The sequence below is a fragment of the Hyla sarda genome, unplaced genomic scaffold (assembly GCF_029499605.1).
Source record: "Hyla sarda isolate aHylSar1 unplaced genomic scaffold, aHylSar1.hap1 scaffold_2471, whole genome shotgun sequence".
Taxonomy (NCBI): Eukaryota; Metazoa; Chordata; class Amphibia; order Anura; family Hylidae; genus Hyla; species Hyla sarda.
In genome coordinates this window covers 4,731-23,881 of record NW_026609158.1, presented here as the reverse complement: position 1 = coordinate 23,881, position 19,151 = coordinate 4,731, and the positions used below count along the sequence as shown (strand labels likewise).

The following is a 19,151-nucleotide window of genomic DNA, read 5'->3' as shown; positions in this document are numbered from 1 at the left end:
TTAATCTTATTTTGTCAATTAGGAACATTCAGCACCCACCCGCTATCAAGGCAGCTGCCTATCATGTCATGCCCTACCTGCACAGGTGTGCTGGCTACTCAAATGATCCAATTAAGGAGGCCATTTAGTCAGCAGCAGCAGAAGTCCTGTGCCTGGACGCTCCAACAGGGGCCAGACACAAGCAGAAGCAGAAGCAGCAGAAGCAGCAGCAGCACCACCTTTTGTTTTTTGGCTGCAGCAGCAGCAAGGCCCACAGGGCTGGCTAGCTGGCTAGCCAGCAAGCAGGTAGCAATGAAAGTAGGAATCTTTCTTTTTAACCCTGTAAGGGGGTGGTGCACTGTACCCGAAGATACTGCCATATCGGGTCAATGCATAGGGCGACGGAAGCAAGCTTCGAAATCGGCCCCCGTTCTCAAAAATCCATTTAATATATGGTCCCCAGATAGGGGACGTATCAGATATTAAACTGATAAGAACAGATACTACACTTGATCTTAGCCAAAAGGCCGAGAAGCGATAACCGTGAAAGGGGCGGGCCCAACAAGGTCCCCTTCATGGGCACTATCACTGCTTGCTGTCAGGGAGGCTGCCAGACAATTTTCCATGCACACTCTGGGCTGGGGGGCAGTCAACCACCAGTACACACAGCAGAACCTAAACCCATACCATTATTGCTAAGCAGCAAGACAGGGGCCCATTGCACTCCCACGGGGCCTTTTTAAATGCAATCCATAACCCGGATTTGCCAGGAACCCTTCTTACTCCTCCTACTTGCATGTGACACTGGGCTTAGGATCTGCATAGGAAACACACACACAAGCACACACCTACCTTTGTTGCCTGCAGATGCCTCCTTGGCTGTCCCCAAACGGTATCAAACCAACACCCACGGGAAGCTGTAAGCATAGAGGACATGCCTGCACCCCATTGGACTTACCTGTGTGGGTTAAATCCGGGTTATTTGACAACCTATGGCGGTGATGGTTCTGCTCAGGCAGAGCAGTGCTGATGCTCCTCATAAAGCTGTCGCTGCTGTGAAGGTTCTAGGTGACATCACAAATCCCTATGGTTACATACACAACAAAGCTGGGTTGTTGTTGTTTACACTCTGCAAGGCCTGTGGAAGTGAGTGACATCATAGCACTGTAGTTCTGAGGGTTCTAGATGGATGCAACAATCTCCTGTTGCTTCTATGAAGGCCATAATAGACGACATCACCAAACAGCTCCATAGTCACATACACAGCAAAGGAGAGATGTTGTTTACACCTAGTGATGTCAGTGGTATTGAGTGACATCACAGCACAGTGCTAAGGCTCCTGGGCCTGGACACAGCAGCGGCTGCAATATCTCAACGGAGAATACGTTTATATATATGTGTGTGTGTGCGCGTATATATATATATATATATATATATATATATATATATATATATATATTTCTCCGCCGAAATCACTTTTAAACCCATTTCCACCTTTTTTTCCCTTCTCTTCCTCTTACTTTTTTTTCACGTTTTTTTACGTTTTTCTCCTTTTCGCCTCTTTTCTGGGCGTATTATTCTTCTTTTTCTTCTTTTTTTTCGTCTAATGCATACCCCATCAGTGCAGCAATGCTTATTCAATACCGCCAGCAGATGGAGACACTGGGGGATAATTTTCTAAGGATTTATACTGATTTTTCCTGTCTGAATTTGTCGCACAGAAAGTTGCAGGCCAAATATGTGTGACATTTCTGCGACTTTAGCTTCTAGAGCATTTTTACAACATTATACATAGGTGCTGAATACATAAAAAGCGACTGTTCAGCGACAGACAAGTCGCATCGGCTGAAAGTAGGCCAGAATGTCAGTCCATGTTGGAGCAGGTTTAGATACAGTCTAAAGTATAGATCTCAAAGTCTGTGCACAGAATTTAGCAAGGGCCTCGCACCTTCTGATGCATCAGGTAGGTGCACAATAGCATAGCCTAACCCTCTGTACTTTGGTCTATATTGATGCGGGACATAGACAGCCAGCTGATGACCAATCCATTAGTGCAATGGATGGCTGGAAGCATTTGTCTTTGCCTTTGCAATACCACAGAAGCAATGCATGGTCAATGTACAGCAATGACACACCTGTGTGAACAGCCAGGAGACCCCCCCCCCCCCATGTTATGTTACATAGTTACATAGTTAGTACGGTCGAAAAAAGACATATGTCCATCACGTTCAACCAGGGAATTAAGGGGTAGGGGTGTGGCGCGATATTGGGGAAGGGATGAGATTTTATATTTCTTCATAAGCATTAATCTTATTTTGTCAATTAGGAACATTCAGCACCCACCCGCTATCAAGGCAGCTGCCTATCATGTCATGCCCTACCTGCACAGGTGTGCTGGCTACTCAAATGATCCAATTAAGGAGGCCATTTAGTCAGCAGCAGCAGAAGTCCTGTGCCTGGACGCTCCAACAGGGGCCAGACACAAGCAGAAGCAGAAGCAGCAGAAGCAGCAGCAGCACCACCTTTTGTTTTTTGGCTGCAGCAGCAGCAAGGCCCACAGGGCTGGCTAGCTGGCTAGCCAGCAAGCAGGTAGCAATGAAAGTAGGAATCTTTCTTTTTAACCCTGTAAGGGGGTGGTGCACTGTACCCGAAGATACTGCCATATCGGGTCAATGCATAGGGCGACGGAAGCAAGCTTCGAAATCGGCCCCCGTTCTCAAAAATCCATTTAATATATGGTCCCCAGATAGGGGACGTATCAGATATTAAACTGATAAGAACAGATACTACACTTGATCTTAGCCAAAAGGCCGAGAAGCGATAACCGTGAAAGGGGCGGGCCCAACAAGGTCCCCTTCATGGGCACTATCACTGCTTGCTGTCAGGGAGGCTGCCAGACAATTTTCCATGCACACTCTGGGCTGGGGGGCAGTCAACCACCAGTACACACAGCAGAACCTAAACCCATACCATTATTGCTAAGCAGCAAGACAGGGGCCCATTGCACTCCCACGGGGCCTTTTTAAATGCAATCCATAACCCGGATTTGCCAGGAACCCTTCTTACTCCTCCTACTTGCATGTGACACTGGGCTTAGGATCTGCATAGGAAACACACACACAAGCACACACCTACCTTTGTTGCCTGCAGATGCCTCCTTGGCTGTCCCCAAACGGTATCAAACCAACACCCACGGGAAGCTGTAAGCATAGAGGACATGCCTGCACCCCATTGGACTTACCTGTGTGGGTTAAATCCGGGTTATTTGACAACCTATGGCGGTGATGGTTCTGCTCAGGCAGAGCAGTGCTGATGCTCCTCATAAAGCTGTCGCTGCTGTGAAGGTTCTAGGTGACATCACAAATCCCTATGGTTACATACACAACAAAGCTGGGTTGTTGTTGTTTACACTCTGCAAGGCCTGTGGAAGTGAGTGACATCATAGCACTGTAGTTCTGAGGGTTCTAGATGGATGCAACAATCTCCTGTTGCTTCTATGAAGGCCATAATAGACGACATCACCAAACAGCTCCATAGTCACATACACAGCAAAGGAGAGATGTTGTTTACACCTAGTGATGTCAGTGGTATTGAGTGACATCACAGCACAGTGCTAAGGCTCCTGGGCCTGGACACAGCAGCGGCTGCAATATCTCAACGGAGAATACGTTTATATATATGTGTGTGTGTGCGCGTATATATATATATATATATATATATATATATATATATATATATATTTCTCCGCCGAAATCACTTTTAAACCCATTTCCACCTTTTTTTCCCTTCTCTTCCTCTTACTTTTTTTTCACGTTTTTTTACGTTTTTCTCCTTTTCGCCTCTTTTCTGGGCGTATTATTCTTCTTTTTCTTCTTTTTTTTCGTCTAATGCATACCCCATCAGTGCAGCAATGCTTATTCAATACCGCCAGCAGATGGAGACACTGGGGGATAATTTTCTAAGGATTTATACTGATTTTTCCTGTCTGAATTTGTCGCACAGAAAGTTGCAGGCCAAATATGTGTGACATTTCTGCGACTTTAGCTTCTAGAGCATTTTTACAACATTATACATAGGTGCTGAATACATAAAAAGCGACTGTTCAGCGACAGACAAGTCGCATCGGCTGAAAGTAGGCCAGAATGTCAGTCCATGTTGGAGCAGGTTTAGATACAGTCTAAAGTATAGATCTCAAAGTCTGTGCACAGAATTTAGCAAGGGCCTCGCACCTTCTGATGCATCAGGTAGGTGCACAATAGCATAGCCTAACCCTCTGTACTTTGGTCTATATTGATGCGGGACATAGACAGCCAGCTGATGACCAATCCATTAGTGCAATGGATGGCTGGAAGCATTTGTCTTTGCCTTTGCAATACCACAGAAGCAATGCATGGTCAATGTACAGCAATGACACACCTGTGTGAACAGCCAGGAGACCCCCCCCCCCCCATGTTATGTTACATAGTTACATAGTTAGTACGGTCGAAAAAAGACATATGTCCATCACGTTCAACCAGGGAATTAAGGGGTAGGGGTGTGGCGCGATATTGGGGAAGGGATGAGATTTTATATTTCTTCATAAGCATTAATCTTATTTTGTCAATTAGGAACATTCAGCACCCACCCGCTATCAAGGCAGCTGCCTATCATGTCATGCCCTACCTGCACAGGTGTGCTGGCTACTCAAATGATCCAATTAAGGAGGCCATTTAGTCAGCAGCAGCAGAAGTCCTGTGCCTGGACGCTCCAACAGGGGCCAGACACAAGCAGAAGCAGAAGCAGCAGAAGCAGCAGCAGCACCACCTTTTGTTTTTTGGCTGCAGCAGCAGCAAGGCCCACAGGGCTGGCTAGCTGGCTAGCCAGCAAGCAGGTAGCAATGAAAGTAGGAATCTTTCTTTTTAACCCTGTAAGGGGGTGGTGCACTGTACCCGAAGATACTGCCATATCGGGTCAATGCATAGGGCGACGGAAGCAAGCTTCGAAATCGGCCCCCGTTCTCAAAAATCCATTTAATATATGGTCCCCAGATAGGGGACGTATCAGATATTAAACTGATAAGAACAGATACTACACTTGATCTTAGCCAAAAGGCCGAGAAGCGATAACCGTGAAAGGGGCGGGCCCAACAAGGTCCCCTTCATGGGCACTATCACTGCTTGCTGTCAGGGAGGCTGCCAGACAATTTTCCATGCACACTCTGGGCTGGGGGGCAGTCAACCACCAGTACACACAGCAGAACCTAAACCCATACCATTATTGCTAAGCAGCAAGACAGGGGCCCATTGCACTCCCACGGGGCCTTTTTAAATGCAATCCATAACCCGGATTTGCCAGGAACCCTTCTTACTCCTCCTACTTGCATGTGACACTGGGCTTAGGATCTGCATAGGAAACACACACACAAGCACACACCTACCTTTGTTGCCTGCAGATGCCTCCTTGGCTGTCCCCAAACGGTATCAAACCAACACCCACGGGAAGCTGTAAGCATAGAGGACATGCCTGCACCCCATTGGACTTACCTGTGTGGGTTAAATCCGGGTTATTTGACAACCTATGGCGGTGATGGTTCTGCTCAGGCAGAGCAGTGCTGATGCTCCTCATAAAGCTGTCGCTGCTGTGAAGGTTCTAGGTGACATCACAAATCCCTATGGTTACATACACAACAAAGCTGGGTTGTTGTTGTTTACACTCTGCAAGGCCTGTGGAAGTGAGTGACATCATAGCACTGTAGTTCTGAGGGTTCTAGATGGATGCAACAATCTCCTGTTGCTTCTATGAAGGCCATAATAGACGACATCACCAAACAGCTCCATAGTCACATACACAGCAAAGGAGAGATGTTGTTTACACCTAGTGATGTCAGTGGTATTGAGTGACATCACAGCACAGTGCTAAGGCTCCTGGGCCTGGACACAGCAGCGGCTGCAATATCTCAACGGAGAATACGTTTATATATATGTGTGTGTGTGCGCGTATATATATATATATATATATATATATATATATATATATATATATATATTTCTCCGCCGAAATCACTTTTAAACCCATTTCCACCTTTTTTTCCCTTCTCTTCCTCTTACTTTTTTTTCACGTTTTTTTACGTTTTTCTCCTTTTCGCCTCTTTTCTGGGCGTATTATTCTTCTTTTTCTTCTTTTTTTTCGTCTAATGCATACCCCATCAGTGCAGCAATGCTTATTCAATACCGCCAGCAGATGGAGACACTGGGGGATAATTTTCTAAGGATTTATACTGATTTTTCCTGTCTGAATTTGTCGCACAGAAAGTTGCAGGCCAAATATGTGTGACATTTCTGCGACTTTAGCTTCTAGAGCATTTTTACAACATTATACATAGGTGCTGAATACATAAAAAGCGACTGTTCAGCGACAGACAAGTCGCATCGGCTGAAAGTAGGCCAGAATGTCAGTCCATGTTGGAGCAGGTTTAGATACAGTCTAAAGTATAGATCTCAAAGTCTGTGCACAGAATTTAGCAAGGGCCTCGCACCTTCTGATGCATCAGGTAGGTGCACAATAGCATAGCCTAACCCTCTGTACTTTGGTCTATATTGATGCGGGACATAGACAGCCAGCTGATGACCAATCCATTAGTGCAATGGATGGCTGGAAGCATTTGTCTTTGCCTTTGCAATACCACAGAAGCAATGCATGGTCAATGTACAGCAATGACACACCTGTGTGAACAGCCAGGAGACCCCCCCCCCCCCATGTTATGTTACATAGTTACATAGTTAGTACGGTCGAAAAAAGACATATGTCCATCACGTTCAACCAGGGAATTAAGGGGTAGGGGTGTGGCGCGATATTGGGGAAGGGATGAGATTTTATATTTCTTCATAAGCATTAATCTTATTTTGTCAATTAGGAACATTCAGCACCCACCCGCTATCAAGGCAGCTGCCTATCATGTCATGCCCTACCTGCACAGGTGTGCTGGCTACTCAAATGATCCAATTAAGGAGGCCATTTAGTCAGCAGCAGCAGAAGTCCTGTGCCTGGACGCTCCAACAGGGGCCAGACACAAGCAGAAGCAGAAGCAGCAGAAGCAGCAGCAGCACCACCTTTTGTTTTTTGGCTGCAGCAGCAGCAAGGCCCACAGGGCTGGCTAGCTGGCTAGCCAGCAAGCAGGTAGCAATGAAAGTAGGAATCTTTCTTTTTAACCCTGTAAGGGGGTGGTGCACTGTACCCGAAGATACTGCCATATCGGGTCAATGCATAGGGCGACGGAAGCAAGCTTCGAAATCGGCCCCCGTTCTCAAAAATCCATTTAATATATGGTCCCCAGATAGGGGACGTATCAGATATTAAACTGATAAGAACAGATACTACACTTGATCTTAGCCAAAAGGCCGAGAAGCGATAACCGTGAAAGGGGCGGGCCCAACAAGGTCCCCTTCATGGGCACTATCACTGCTTGCTGTCAGGGAGGCTGCCAGACAATTTTCCATGCACACTCTGGGCTGGGGGGCAGTCAACCACCAGTACACACAGCAGAACCTAAACCCATACCATTATTGCTAAGCAGCAAGACAGGGGCCCACTGCACTCCCACGGGGCCTTTTTAAATGCAATCCATAACCCGGATTTGCCAGGAACCCTTCTTACTCCTCCTACTTGCATGTGACACTGGGCTTAGGATCTGCATAGGAAACACACACACAAGCACACACCTACCTTTGTTGCCTGCAGATGCCTCCTTGGCTGTCCCCAAACGGTATCAAACCAACACCCACGGGAAGCTGTAAGCATAGAGGACATGCCTGCACCCCATTGGACTTACCTGTGTGGGTTAAATCCGGGTTATTTGACAACCTATGGCGGTGATGGTTCTGCTCAGGCAGAGCAGTGCTGATGCTCCTCATAAAGCTGTCGCTGCTGTGAAGGTTCTAGGTGACATCACAAATCCCTATGGTTACATACACAACAAAGCTGGGTTGTTGTTGTTTACACTCTGCAAGGCCTGTGGAAGTGAGTGACATCATAGCACTGTAGTTCTGAGGGTTCTAGATGGATGCAACAATCTCCTGTTGCTTCTATGAAGGCCATAATAGACGACATCACCAAACAGCTCCATAGTCACATACACAGCAAAGGAGAGATGTTGTTTACACCTAGTGATGTCAGTGGTATTGAGTGACATCACAGCACAGTGCTAAGGCTCCTGGGCCTGGACACAGCAGCGGCTGCAATATCTCAACGGAGAATACGTTTATATATATGTGTGTGTGTGCGCGTATATATATATATATATATATATATATATATATATATATATATATTTCTCCGCCGAAATCACTTTTAAACCCATTTCCACCTTTTTTTCCCTTCTCTTCCTCTTACTTTTTTTTCACGTTTTTTTACGTTTTTCTCCTTTTCGCCTCTTTTCTGGGCGTATTATTCTTCTTTTTCTTCTTTTTTTTCGTCTAATGCATACCCCATCAGTGCAGCAATGCTTATTCAATACCGCCAGCAGATGGAGACACTGGGGGATAATTTTCTAAGGATTTATACTGATTTTTCCTGTCTGAATTTGTCGCACAGAAAGTTGCAGGCCAAATATGTGTGACATTTCTGCGACTTTAGCTTCTAGAGCATTTTTACAACATTATACATAGGTGCTGAATACATAAAAAGCGACTGTTCAGCGACAGACAAGTCGCATCGGCTGAAAGTAGGCCAGAATGTCAGTCCATGTTGGAGCAGGTTTAGATACAGTCTAAAGTATAGATCTCAAAGTCTGTGCACAGAATTTAGCAAGGGCCTCGCACCTTCTGATGCATCAGGTAGGTGCACAATAGCATAGCCTAACCCTCTGTACTTTGGTCTATATTGATGCGGGACATAGACAGCCAGCTGATGACCAATCCATTAGTGCAATGGATGGCTGGAAGCATTTGTCTTTGCCTTTGCAATACCACAGAAGCAATGCATGGTCAATGTACAGCAATGACACACCTGTGTGAACAGCCAGGAGACCCCCCCCCCCCATGTTATGTTACATAGTTACATAGTTAGTACGGTCGAAAAAAGACATATGTCCATCACGTTCAACCAGGGAATTAAGGGGTAGGGGTGTGGCGCGATATTGGGGAAGGGATGAGATTTTATATTTCTTCATAAGCATTAATCTTATTTTGTCAATTAGGAACATTCAGCACCCACCCGCTATCAAGGCAGCTGCCTATCATGTCATGCCCTACCTGCACAGGTGTGCTGGCTACTCAAATGATCCAATTAAGGAGGCCATTTAGTCAGCAGCAGCAGAAGTCCTGTGCCTGGACGCTCCAACAGGGGCCAGACACAAGCAGAAGCAGAAGCAGCAGAAGCAGCAGCAGCACCACCTTTTGTTTTTTGGCTGCAGCAGCAGCAAGGCCCACAGGGCTGGCTAGCTGGCTAGCCAGCAAGCAGGTAGCAATGAAAGTAGGAATCTTTCTTTTTAACCCTGTAAGGGGGTGGTGCACTGTACCCGAAGATACTGCCATATCGGGTCAATGCATAGGGCGACGGAAGCAAGCTTCGAAATCGGCCCCCGTTCTCAAAAATCCATTTAATATATGGTCCCCAGATAGGGGACGTATCAGATATTAAACTGATAAGAACAGATACTACACTTGATCTTAGCCAAAAGGCCGAGAAGCGATAACCGTGAAAGGGGCGGGCCCAACAAGGTCCCCTTCATGGGCACTATCACTGCTTGCTGTCAGGGAGGCTGCCAGACAATTTTCCATGCACACTCTGGGCTGGGGGGCAGTCAACCACCAGTACACACAGCAGAACCTAAACCCATACCATTATTGCTAAGCAGCAAGACAGGGGCCCATTGCACTCCCACGGGGCCTTTTTAAATGCAATCCATAACCCGGATTTGCCAGGAACCCTTCTTACTCCTCCTACTTGCATGTGACACTGGGCTTAGGATCTGCATAGGAAACACACACACAAGCACACACCTACCTTTGTTGCCTGCAGATGCCTCCTTGGCTGTCCCCAAACGGTATCAAACCAACACCCACGGGAAGCTGTAAGCATAGAGGACATGCCTGCACCCCATTGGACTTACCTGTGTGGGTTAAATCCGGGTTATTTGACAACCTATGGCGGTGATGGTTCTGCTCAGGCAGAGCAGTGCTGATGCTCCTCATAAAGCTGTCGCTGCTGTGAAGGTTCTAGGTGACATCACAAATCCCTATGGTTACATACACAACAAAGCTGGGTTGTTGTTGTTTACACTCTGCAAGGCCTGTGGAAGTGAGTGACATCATAGCACTGTAGTTCTGAGGGTTCTAGATGGATGCAACAATCTCCTGTTGCTTCTATGAAGGCCATAATAGACGACATCACCAAACAGCTCCATAGTCACATACACAGCAAAGGAGAGATGTTGTTTACACCTAGTGATGTCAGTGGTATTGAGTGACATCACAGCACAGTGCTAAGGCTCCTGGGCCTGGACACAGCAGCGGCTGCAATATCTCAACGGAGAATACGTTTATATATATGTGTGTGTGTGCGCGTATATATATATATATATATATATATATATATATATATATATATATTTCTCCGCCGAAATCACTTTTAAACCCATTTCCACCTTTTTTTCCCTTCTCTTCCTCTTACTTTTTTTTCACGTTTTTTTACGTTTTTCTCCTTTTCGCCTCTTTTCTGGGCGTATTATTCTTCTTTTTCTTCTTTTTTTTCGTCTAATGCATACCCCATCAGTGCAGCAATGCTTATTCAATACCGCCAGCAGATGGAGACACTGGGGGATAATTTTCTAAGGATTTATACTGATTTTTCCTGTCTGAATTTGTCGCACAGAAAGTTGCAGGCCAAATATGTGTGACATTTCTGCGACTTTAGCTTCTAGAGCATTTTTACAACATTATACATAGGTGCTGAATACATAAAAAGCGACTGTTCAGCGACAGACAAGTCGCATCGGCTGAAAGTAGGCCAGAATGTCAGTCCATGTTGGAGCAGGTTTAGATACAGTCTAAAGTATAGATCTCAAAGTCTGTGCACAGAATTTAGCAAGGGCCTCGCACCTTCTGATGCATCAGGTAGGTGCACAATAGCATAGCCTAACCCTCTGTACTTTGGTCTATATTGATGCGGGACATAGACAGCCAGCTGATGACCAATCCATTAGTGCAATGGATGGCTGGAAGCATTTGTCTTTGCCTTTGCAATACCACAGAAGCAATGCATGGTCAATGTACAGCAATGACACACCTGTGTGAACAGCCAGGAGACCCCCCCCCCCCATGTTATGTTACATAGTTACATAGTTAGTACGGTCGAAAAAAGACATATGTCCATCACGTTCAACCAGGGAATTAAGGGGTAGGGGTGTGGCGCGATATTGGGGAAGGGATGAGATTTTATATTTCTTCATAAGCATTAATCTTATTTTGTCAATTAGGAACATTCAGCACCCACCCGCTATCAAGGCAGCTGCCTATCATGTCATGCCCTACCTGCACAGGTGTGCTGGCTACTCAAATGATCCAATTAAGGAGGCCATTTAGTCAGCAGCAGCAGAAGTCCTGTGCCTGGACGCTCCAACAGGGGCCAGACACAAGCAGAAGCAGAAGCAGCAGAAGCAGCAGCAGCACCACCTTTTGTTTTTTGGCTGCAGCAGCAGCAAGGCCCACAGGGCTGGCTAGCTGGCTAGCCAGCAAGCAGGTAGCAATGAAAGTAGGAATCTTTCTTTTTAACCCTGTAAGGGGGTGGTGCACTGTACCCGAAGATACTGCCATATCGGGTCAATGCATAGGGCGACGGAAGCAAGCTTCGAAATCGGCCCCCGTTCTCAAAAATCCATTTAATATATGGTCCCCAGATAGGGGACGTATCAGATATTAAACTGATAAGAACAGATACTACACTTGATCTTAGCCAAAAGGCCGAGAAGCGATAACCGTGAAAGGGGCGGGCCCAACAAGGTCCCCTTCATGGGCACTATCACTGCTTGCTGTCAGGGAGGCTGCCAGACAATTTTCCATGCACACTCTGGGCTGGGGGGCAGTCAACCACCAGTACACACAGCAGAACCTAAACCCATACCATTATTGCTAAGCAGCAAGACAGGGGCCCATTGCACTCCCACGGGGCCTTTTTAAATGCAATCCATAACCCGGATTTGCCAGGAACCCTTCTTACTCCTCCTACTTGCATGTGACACTGGGCTTAGGATCTGCATAGGAAACACACACACAAGCACACACCTACCTTTGTTGCCTGCAGATGCCTCCTTGGCTGTCCCCAAACGGTATCAAACCAACACCCACGGGAAGCTGTAAGCATAGAGGACATGCCTGCACCCCATTGGACTTACCTGTGTGGGTTAAATCCGGGTTATTTGACAACCTATGGCGGTGATGGTTCTGCTCAGGCAGAGCAGTGCTGATGCTCCTCATAAAGCTGTCGCTGCTGTGAAGGTTCTAGGTGACATCACAAATCCCTATGGTTACATACACAACAAAGCTGGGTTGTTGTTGTTTACACTCTGCAAGGCCTGTGGAAGTGAGTGACATCATAGCACTGTAGTTCTGAGGGTTCTAGATGGATGCAACAATCTCCTGTTGCTTCTATGAAGGCCATAATAGACGACATCACCAAACAGCTCCATAGTCACATACACAGCAAAGGAGAGATGTTGTTTACACCTAGTGATGTCAGTGGTATTGAGTGACATCACAGCACAGTGCTAAGGCTCCTGGGCCTGGACACAGCAGCGGCTGCAATATCTCAACGGAGAATACGTTTATATATATGTGTGTGTGTGCGCGTATATATATATATATATATATATATATATATATATATATATATATTTCTCCGCCGAAATCACTTTTAAACCCATTTCCACCTTTTTTTCCCTTCTCTTCCTCTTACTTTTTTTTCACGTTTTTTTACGTTTTTCTCCTTTTCGCCTCTTTTCTGGGCGTATTATTCTTCTTTTTCTTCTTTTTTTTCGTCTAATGCATACCCCATCAGTGCAGCAATGCTTATTCAATACCGCCAGCAGATGGAGACACTGGGGGATAATTTTCTAAGGATTTATACTGATTTTTCCTGTCTGAATTTGTCGCACAGAAAGTTGCAGGCCAAATATGTGTGACATTTCTGCGACTTTAGCTTCTAGAGCATTTTTACAACATTATACATAGGTGCTGAATACATAAAAAGCGACTGTTCAGCGACAGACAAGTCGCATCGGCTGAAAGTAGGCCAGAATGTCAGTCCATGTTGGAGCAGGTTTAGATACAGTCTAAAGTATAGATCTCAAAGTCTGTGCACAGAATTTAGCAAGGGCCTCGCACCTTCTGATGCATCAGGTAGGTGCACAATAGCATAGCCTAACCCTCTGTACTTTGGTCTATATTGATGCGGGACATAGACAGCCAGCTGATGACCAATCCATTAGTGCAATGGATGGCTGGAAGCATTTGTCTTTGCCTTTGCAATACCACAGAAGCAATGCATGGTCAATGTACAGCAATGACACACCTGTGTGAACAGCCAGGAGACCCCCCCCCCCCATGTTATGTTACATAGTTACATAGTTAGTACGGTCGAAAAAAGACATATGTCCATCACGTTCAACCATGGGAATTAAGGGGTAGGGGTGTGGCGCGATATTGGGGAAGGGATGAGATTTTATATTTCTTCATAAGCATTAATCTTATTTTGTCAATTAGGAACATTCAGCACCCACCCGCTATCAAGGCAGCTGCCTATCATGTCATGCCCTACCTGCACAGGTGTGCTGGCTACTCAAATGATCCAATTAAGGAGGCCATTTAGTCAGCAGCAGCAGAAGTCCTGTGCCTGGACGCTCCAACAGGGGCCAGACACAAGCAGAAGCAGAAGCAGCAGAAGCAGCAGCAGCACCACCTTTTGTTTTTTGGCTGCAGCAGCAGCAAGGCCCACAGGGCTGGCTAGCTGGCTAGCCAGCAAGCAGGTAGCAATGAAAGTAGGAATCTTTCTTTTTAACCCTGTAAGGGGGTGGTGCACTGTACCCGAAGATACTGCCATATCGGGTCAATGCATAGGGCGACGGAAGCAAGCTTCGAAATCGGCCCCCGTTCTCAAAAATCCATTTAATATATGGTCCCCAGATAGGGGACGTATCAGATATTAAACTGATAAGAACAGATACTACACTTGATCTTAGCCAAAAGGCCGAGAAGCGATAACCGTGAAAGGGGCGGGCCCAACAAGGTCCCCTTCATGGGCACTATCACTGCTTGCTGTCAGGGAGGCTGCCAGACAATTTTCCATGCACACTCTGGGCTGGGGGGCAGTCAACCACCAGTACACACAGCAGAACCTAAACCCATACCATTATTGCTAAGCAGCAAGACAGGGGCCCATTGCACTCCCACGGGGCCTTTTTAAATGCAATCCATAACCCGGATTTGCCAGGAACCCTTCTTACTCCTCCTACTTGCATGTGACACTGGGCTTAGGATCTGCATAGGAAACACACACACAAGCACACACCTACCTTTGTTGCCTGCAGATGCCTCCTTGGCTGTCCCCAAACGGTATCAAACCAACACCCACGGGAAGCTGTAAGCATAGAGGACATGCCTGCACCCCATTGGACTTACCTGTGTGGGTTAAATCCGGGTTATTTGACAACCTATGGCGGTGATGGTTCTGCTCAGGCAGAGCAGTGCTGATGCTCCTCATAAAGCTGTCGCTGCTGTGAAGGTTCTAGGTGACATCACAAATCCCTATGGTTACATACACAACAAAGCTGGGTTGTTGTTGTTTACACTCTGCAAGGCCTGTGGAAGTGAGTGACATCATAGCACTGTAGTTCTGAGGGTTCTAGATGGATGCAACAATCTCCTGTTGCTTCTATGAAGGCCATAATAGACGACATCACCAAACAGCTCCATAGTCACATACACAGCAAAGGAGAGATGTTGTTTACACCTAGTGATGTCAGTGGTATTGAGTGACATCACAGCACAGTGCTAAGGCTCCTGGGCCTGGACACAGCAGCGGCTGCAATATCTCAACGGAGAATACGTTTATATATATGTGTGTGTGTGCGCGTATATATATATATATATATATATATATATATATATATATATATATTTCTCCGCCGAAATCACTTTTAAACCCATTTCCACCTTTTTTTCCCTTCTCTTCCTCTTACTTTTTTTTCACGTTTTTTTACGTTTTTCTCCTTTTCGCCTCTTTTCTGGGCGTATTATTCTTCTTTTTCTTCTTTTTTTTTGTCTAATGCATACCCCATCAGTGCAGCAATGCTTATTCAATACCGCCAGCAGATGGAGACACTGGGGGATAATTTTCTAAGGATTTATACTGATTTTTCCTGTCTGAATTTGTCGCACAGAAAGTTGCAGGCCAAATATGTGTGACATTTCTGCGACTTTAGCTTCTAGAGCATTTTTACAACATTATACATAGGTGCTGAATACATAAAAAGCGACTGTTCAGCGACAGACAAGTCGCATCGGCTGAAAGTAGGCCAGAATGTCAGTCCATGTTGGAGCAGGTTTAGATACAGTCTAAAGTATAGATCTCAAAGTCTGTGCACAGAATTTAGCAAGGGCCTCGCACCTTCTGATGCATCAGGTAGGTGCACAATAGCATAGCCTAACCCTCTGTACTTTGGTCTATATTGATGCGGGACATAGACAGCCAGCTGATGACCAATCCATTAGTGCAATGGATGGCTGGAAGCATTTGTCTTTGCCTTTGCAATACCACAGAAGCAATGCATGGTCAATGTACAGCAATGACACACCTGTGTGAACAGCCAGGAGACCCCCCCCCCCCATGTTATGTTACATAGTTACATAGTTAGTACGGTCGAAAAAAGACATATGTCCATCACGTTCAACCAGGGAATTAAGGGGTAGGGGTGTGGCGCGATATTGGGGAAGGGATGAGATTTTATATTTCTTCATAAGCATTAATCTTATTTTGTCAATTAGGAACATTCAGCACCCACCCGCTATCAAGGCAGCTGCCTATCATGTCATGCCCTACCTGCACAGGTGTGCTGGCTACTCAAATGATCCAATTAAGGAGGCCATTTAGTCAGCAGCAGCAGAAGTCCTGTGCCTGGACGCTCCAACAGGGGCCAGACACAAGCAGAAGCAGAAGCAGCAGAAGCAGCAGCAGCACCACCTTTTGTTTTTTGGCTGCAGCAGCAGCAAGGCCCACAGGGCTGGCTAGCTGGCTAGCCAGCAAGCAGGTAGCAATGAAAGTAGGAATCTTTCTTTTTAACCCTGTAAGGGGGTGGTGCACTGTACCCGAAGATACTGCCATATCGGGTCAATGCATAGGGCGACGGAAGCAAGCTTCGAAATCGGCCCCCGTTCTCAAAAATCCATTTAATATATGGTCCCCAGATAGGGGACGTATCAGATATTAAACTGATAAGAACAGATACTACACTTGATCTTAGCCAAAAGGCCGAGAAGCGATAACCGTGAAAGGGGCGGGCCCAACAAGGTCCCCTTCATGGGCACTATCACTGCTTGCTGTCAGGGAGGCTGCCAGACAATTTTCCATGCACACTCTGGGCTGGGGGGCAGTCAACCACCAGTACACACAGCAGAACCTAAACCCATACCATTATTGCTAAGCAGCAAGACAGGGGCCCATTGCACTCCCACGGGGCCTTTTTAAATGCAATCCATAACCCGGATTTGCCAGGAACCCTTCTTACTCCTCCTACTTGCATGTGACACTGGGCTTAGGATCTGCATAGGAAACACACACACAAGCACACACCTACCTTTGTTGCCTGCAGATGCCTCCTTGGCTGTCCCCAAACGGTATCAAACCAACACCCACGGGAAGCTGTAAGCATAGAGGACATGCCTGCACCCCATTGGACTTACCTGTGTGGGTTAAATCCGGGTTATTTGACAACCTATGGCGGTGATGGTTCTGCTCAGGCAGAGCAGTGCTGATGCTCCTCATAAAGCTGTCGCTGCTGTGAAGGTTCTAGGTGACATCACAAATCCCTATGGTTACATACACAACAAAGCTGGGTTGTTGTTGTTTACACTCTGCAAGGCCTGTGGAAGTGAGTGACATCATAGCACTGTAGTTCTGAGGGTTCTAGATGGATGCAACAATCTCCTGTTGCTTCTATGAAGGCCATAATAGACGACATCACCAAACAGCTCCATAGTCACATACACAGCAAAGGAGAGATGTTGTTTACACCTAGTGATGTCAGTGGTATTGAGTGACATCACAGCACAGTGCTAAGGCTCCTGGGCCTGGACACAGCAGCGGCTGCAATATCTCAACGGAGAATACGTTTATATATATGTGTGTGTGTGCGCGTATATATATATATATATATATATATATATATATATATATATATATATTTCTCCGCCGAAATCACTTTTAAACCCATTTCCACCTTTTTTTCCCTTCTCTTCCTCTTACTTTTTTTTCACGTTTTTTTACGTTTTTCTCCTTTTCGCCTCTTTTCTGGGCGTATTATTCTTCTTTTTCTTCTTTTTTTTTGTCTAATGCATACCCCATCAGTGCAGCAATGCTTATTCAATACCGCCAGCAGATGGAGACACTGGGGGATAATTTTCTAAGGATTTATACTGATTTTTCCTGTCTGAATTTGTCGCACAGAAAGTTGCAGGCCAAATATGTGTGACATTTCTGCGACTTTAGCTTCTAGAGCATTTTTACAACATTATACATAGGTGCTGAATACATAAAAAGCGACTGTTCAGCGACAGACAAGTCGCATCGGCTGAAAGTAGGCCAGAATGTCAGTCCATGTTGGAGCAGGTTTAGATACAGTCTAAAGTATAGATCTCAAAGTCTGTGCACAGAATTTAGCAAGGGCCTCGCACCTTCTGATGCATCAGGTAGGTGCACAATAGCATAGCCTAACCCTCTGTACTTTGGTCTATATTGATGCGGGACATAGACAGCCAGCTGATGACCAATCCATTAGTGCAATGGATGGCTGGAAGCATTTGTCTTTGCCTTTGCAATACCACAGAAGCAATGCATGGTCAATGTACAGCAATGACACACCTGTGTGAACAGCCAGGAGACCCCCCCCCCCCATGTTATGTTACATAGTTACATAGTTAGTACGGTCGAAAAAAGACATATGTCCATCACGTTCAACCAGGGAATTAAGGGGTAGGGGTGTGGCGCGATATTGGGGAAGGGATGAGATTTTATATTTCTTCATAAGCATTAATCTTATTTTGTCAATTAGGAACATTCAGCACCCACCCGCTATCAAGGCAGCTGCCTATCATGTCATGCCCTACCTGCACAGGTGTGCTGGCTACTCAAATGATCCAATTAAGGAGGCCATTTAGTCAGCAGCAGCAGAAGTCCTGTGCCTGGACGCTCCAACAGGGGCCAGACACAAGCAGAAGCAGAAGCAGCAGAAGCAGCAGCAGCACCACCTTTTGTTTTTTGGCTGCAGCAGCAGCAAGGCCCACAGGGCTGGCTAGCTGGCTAGCCAGCAAGCAGGTAGCAATGAAAGTAGGAATCTTTCTTTTTAACCCTGTAAGGGGGTGGTGCACTGTACCCGAAGATACTGCCATATCGGGTCAATGCATAGGGCGACGGAAGCAAGCTTCGAAATCGGCCCCCGTTCTCAAAAATCCATTTAATATATGGTCCCCAGATAGGGGACGTATCAGATATTAAACTGATAAGAACAGATTTTTTTTTTTTAACTTGACTACCCTTACGGGGGCAACTTTATTAAAAATTAAATAATGTTAACAAAGTTGTGCAAATATGTCAATAAATACAGTTACATATAAATAACATATTTACAACATATTAAAACATAAAATGGGCACTTGGTGGCTTTACAAGATAGAATTCCATTCTTTTAAAAACCATTTTCTAGATAAAAGCGGAAATCTCTTCTTGTCTAAAAGATAGTACTGGTACATTTCATAAAAACAGATAGATAAAATGTCCTTCACAGATAAAACCTCATGCTTGAACAATAAAATATTCCTGGCCTTCCACAGAGCTGCCTTCACACAGTTTATGATCTTCCATGCAATAGTCTCTTGAGTCCGTGTTGGGCATTCCAGGCAACCATAAAAAACCACTGCAATATTTAAGTC

At 45.8% G+C, this 19,151-nt stretch overlaps 8 non-coding genes and 1 pseudogene across 8 annotated transcripts; all 9 read right to left on the bottom strand.

Moving 5' to 3' along the window:
• Window positions 1-327: 327 nt before the first annotated feature.
• Window positions 328-518, bottom strand: LOC130323349 (U2 spliceosomal RNA). The gene has a single exon (XR_008868676.1). It is a non-coding gene; the product is annotated as a U2 spliceosomal RNA (small nuclear RNA).
• Window positions 519-2,610: 2,092 nt separating this feature from the next.
• LOC130323348 (U2 spliceosomal RNA) lies at window positions 2,611-2,801 on the bottom strand. The gene has a single exon (XR_008868675.1). It is a non-coding gene; the product is annotated as a U2 spliceosomal RNA (small nuclear RNA).
• A 2,090-nt stretch (window positions 2,802-4,891) lies between these two features.
• On the bottom strand, window positions 4,892-5,082 carry LOC130323347 (U2 spliceosomal RNA). The gene has a single exon (XR_008868674.1). It is a non-coding gene; the product is annotated as a U2 spliceosomal RNA (small nuclear RNA).
• Window positions 5,083-7,176: 2,094 nt separating this feature from the next.
• On the bottom strand, window positions 7,177-7,367 carry LOC130323362 (U2 spliceosomal RNA). The gene has a single exon (XR_008868687.1). It is a non-coding gene; the product is annotated as a U2 spliceosomal RNA (small nuclear RNA).
• Window positions 7,368-9,456: 2,089 nt separating this feature from the next.
• On the bottom strand, window positions 9,457-9,647 carry LOC130323361 (U2 spliceosomal RNA). Its single transcript, XR_008868686.1, has one exon. It is a non-coding gene; the product is annotated as a U2 spliceosomal RNA (small nuclear RNA).
• Window positions 9,648-11,736: 2,089 nt separating this feature from the next.
• LOC130323360 (U2 spliceosomal RNA) lies at window positions 11,737-11,927 on the bottom strand. Its single transcript, XR_008868685.1, has one exon. It is a non-coding gene; the product is annotated as a U2 spliceosomal RNA (small nuclear RNA).
• A 2,090-nt stretch (window positions 11,928-14,017) lies between these two features.
• Window positions 14,018-14,208, bottom strand: LOC130323358 (U2 spliceosomal RNA). Its single transcript, XR_008868684.1, has one exon. It is a non-coding gene; the product is annotated as a U2 spliceosomal RNA (small nuclear RNA).
• A 2,089-nt stretch (window positions 14,209-16,297) lies between these two features.
• On the bottom strand, window positions 16,298-16,488 carry LOC130323346 (U2 spliceosomal RNA). Its single transcript, XR_008868673.1, has one exon. It is a non-coding gene; the product is annotated as a U2 spliceosomal RNA (small nuclear RNA).
• Window positions 16,489-18,579: 2,091 nt separating this feature from the next.
• Window positions 18,580-18,785, bottom strand: LOC130323359 (U2 spliceosomal RNA; annotated as a pseudogene).
• Between the last annotated feature and the right edge of the window lie 366 nt (window positions 18,786-19,151).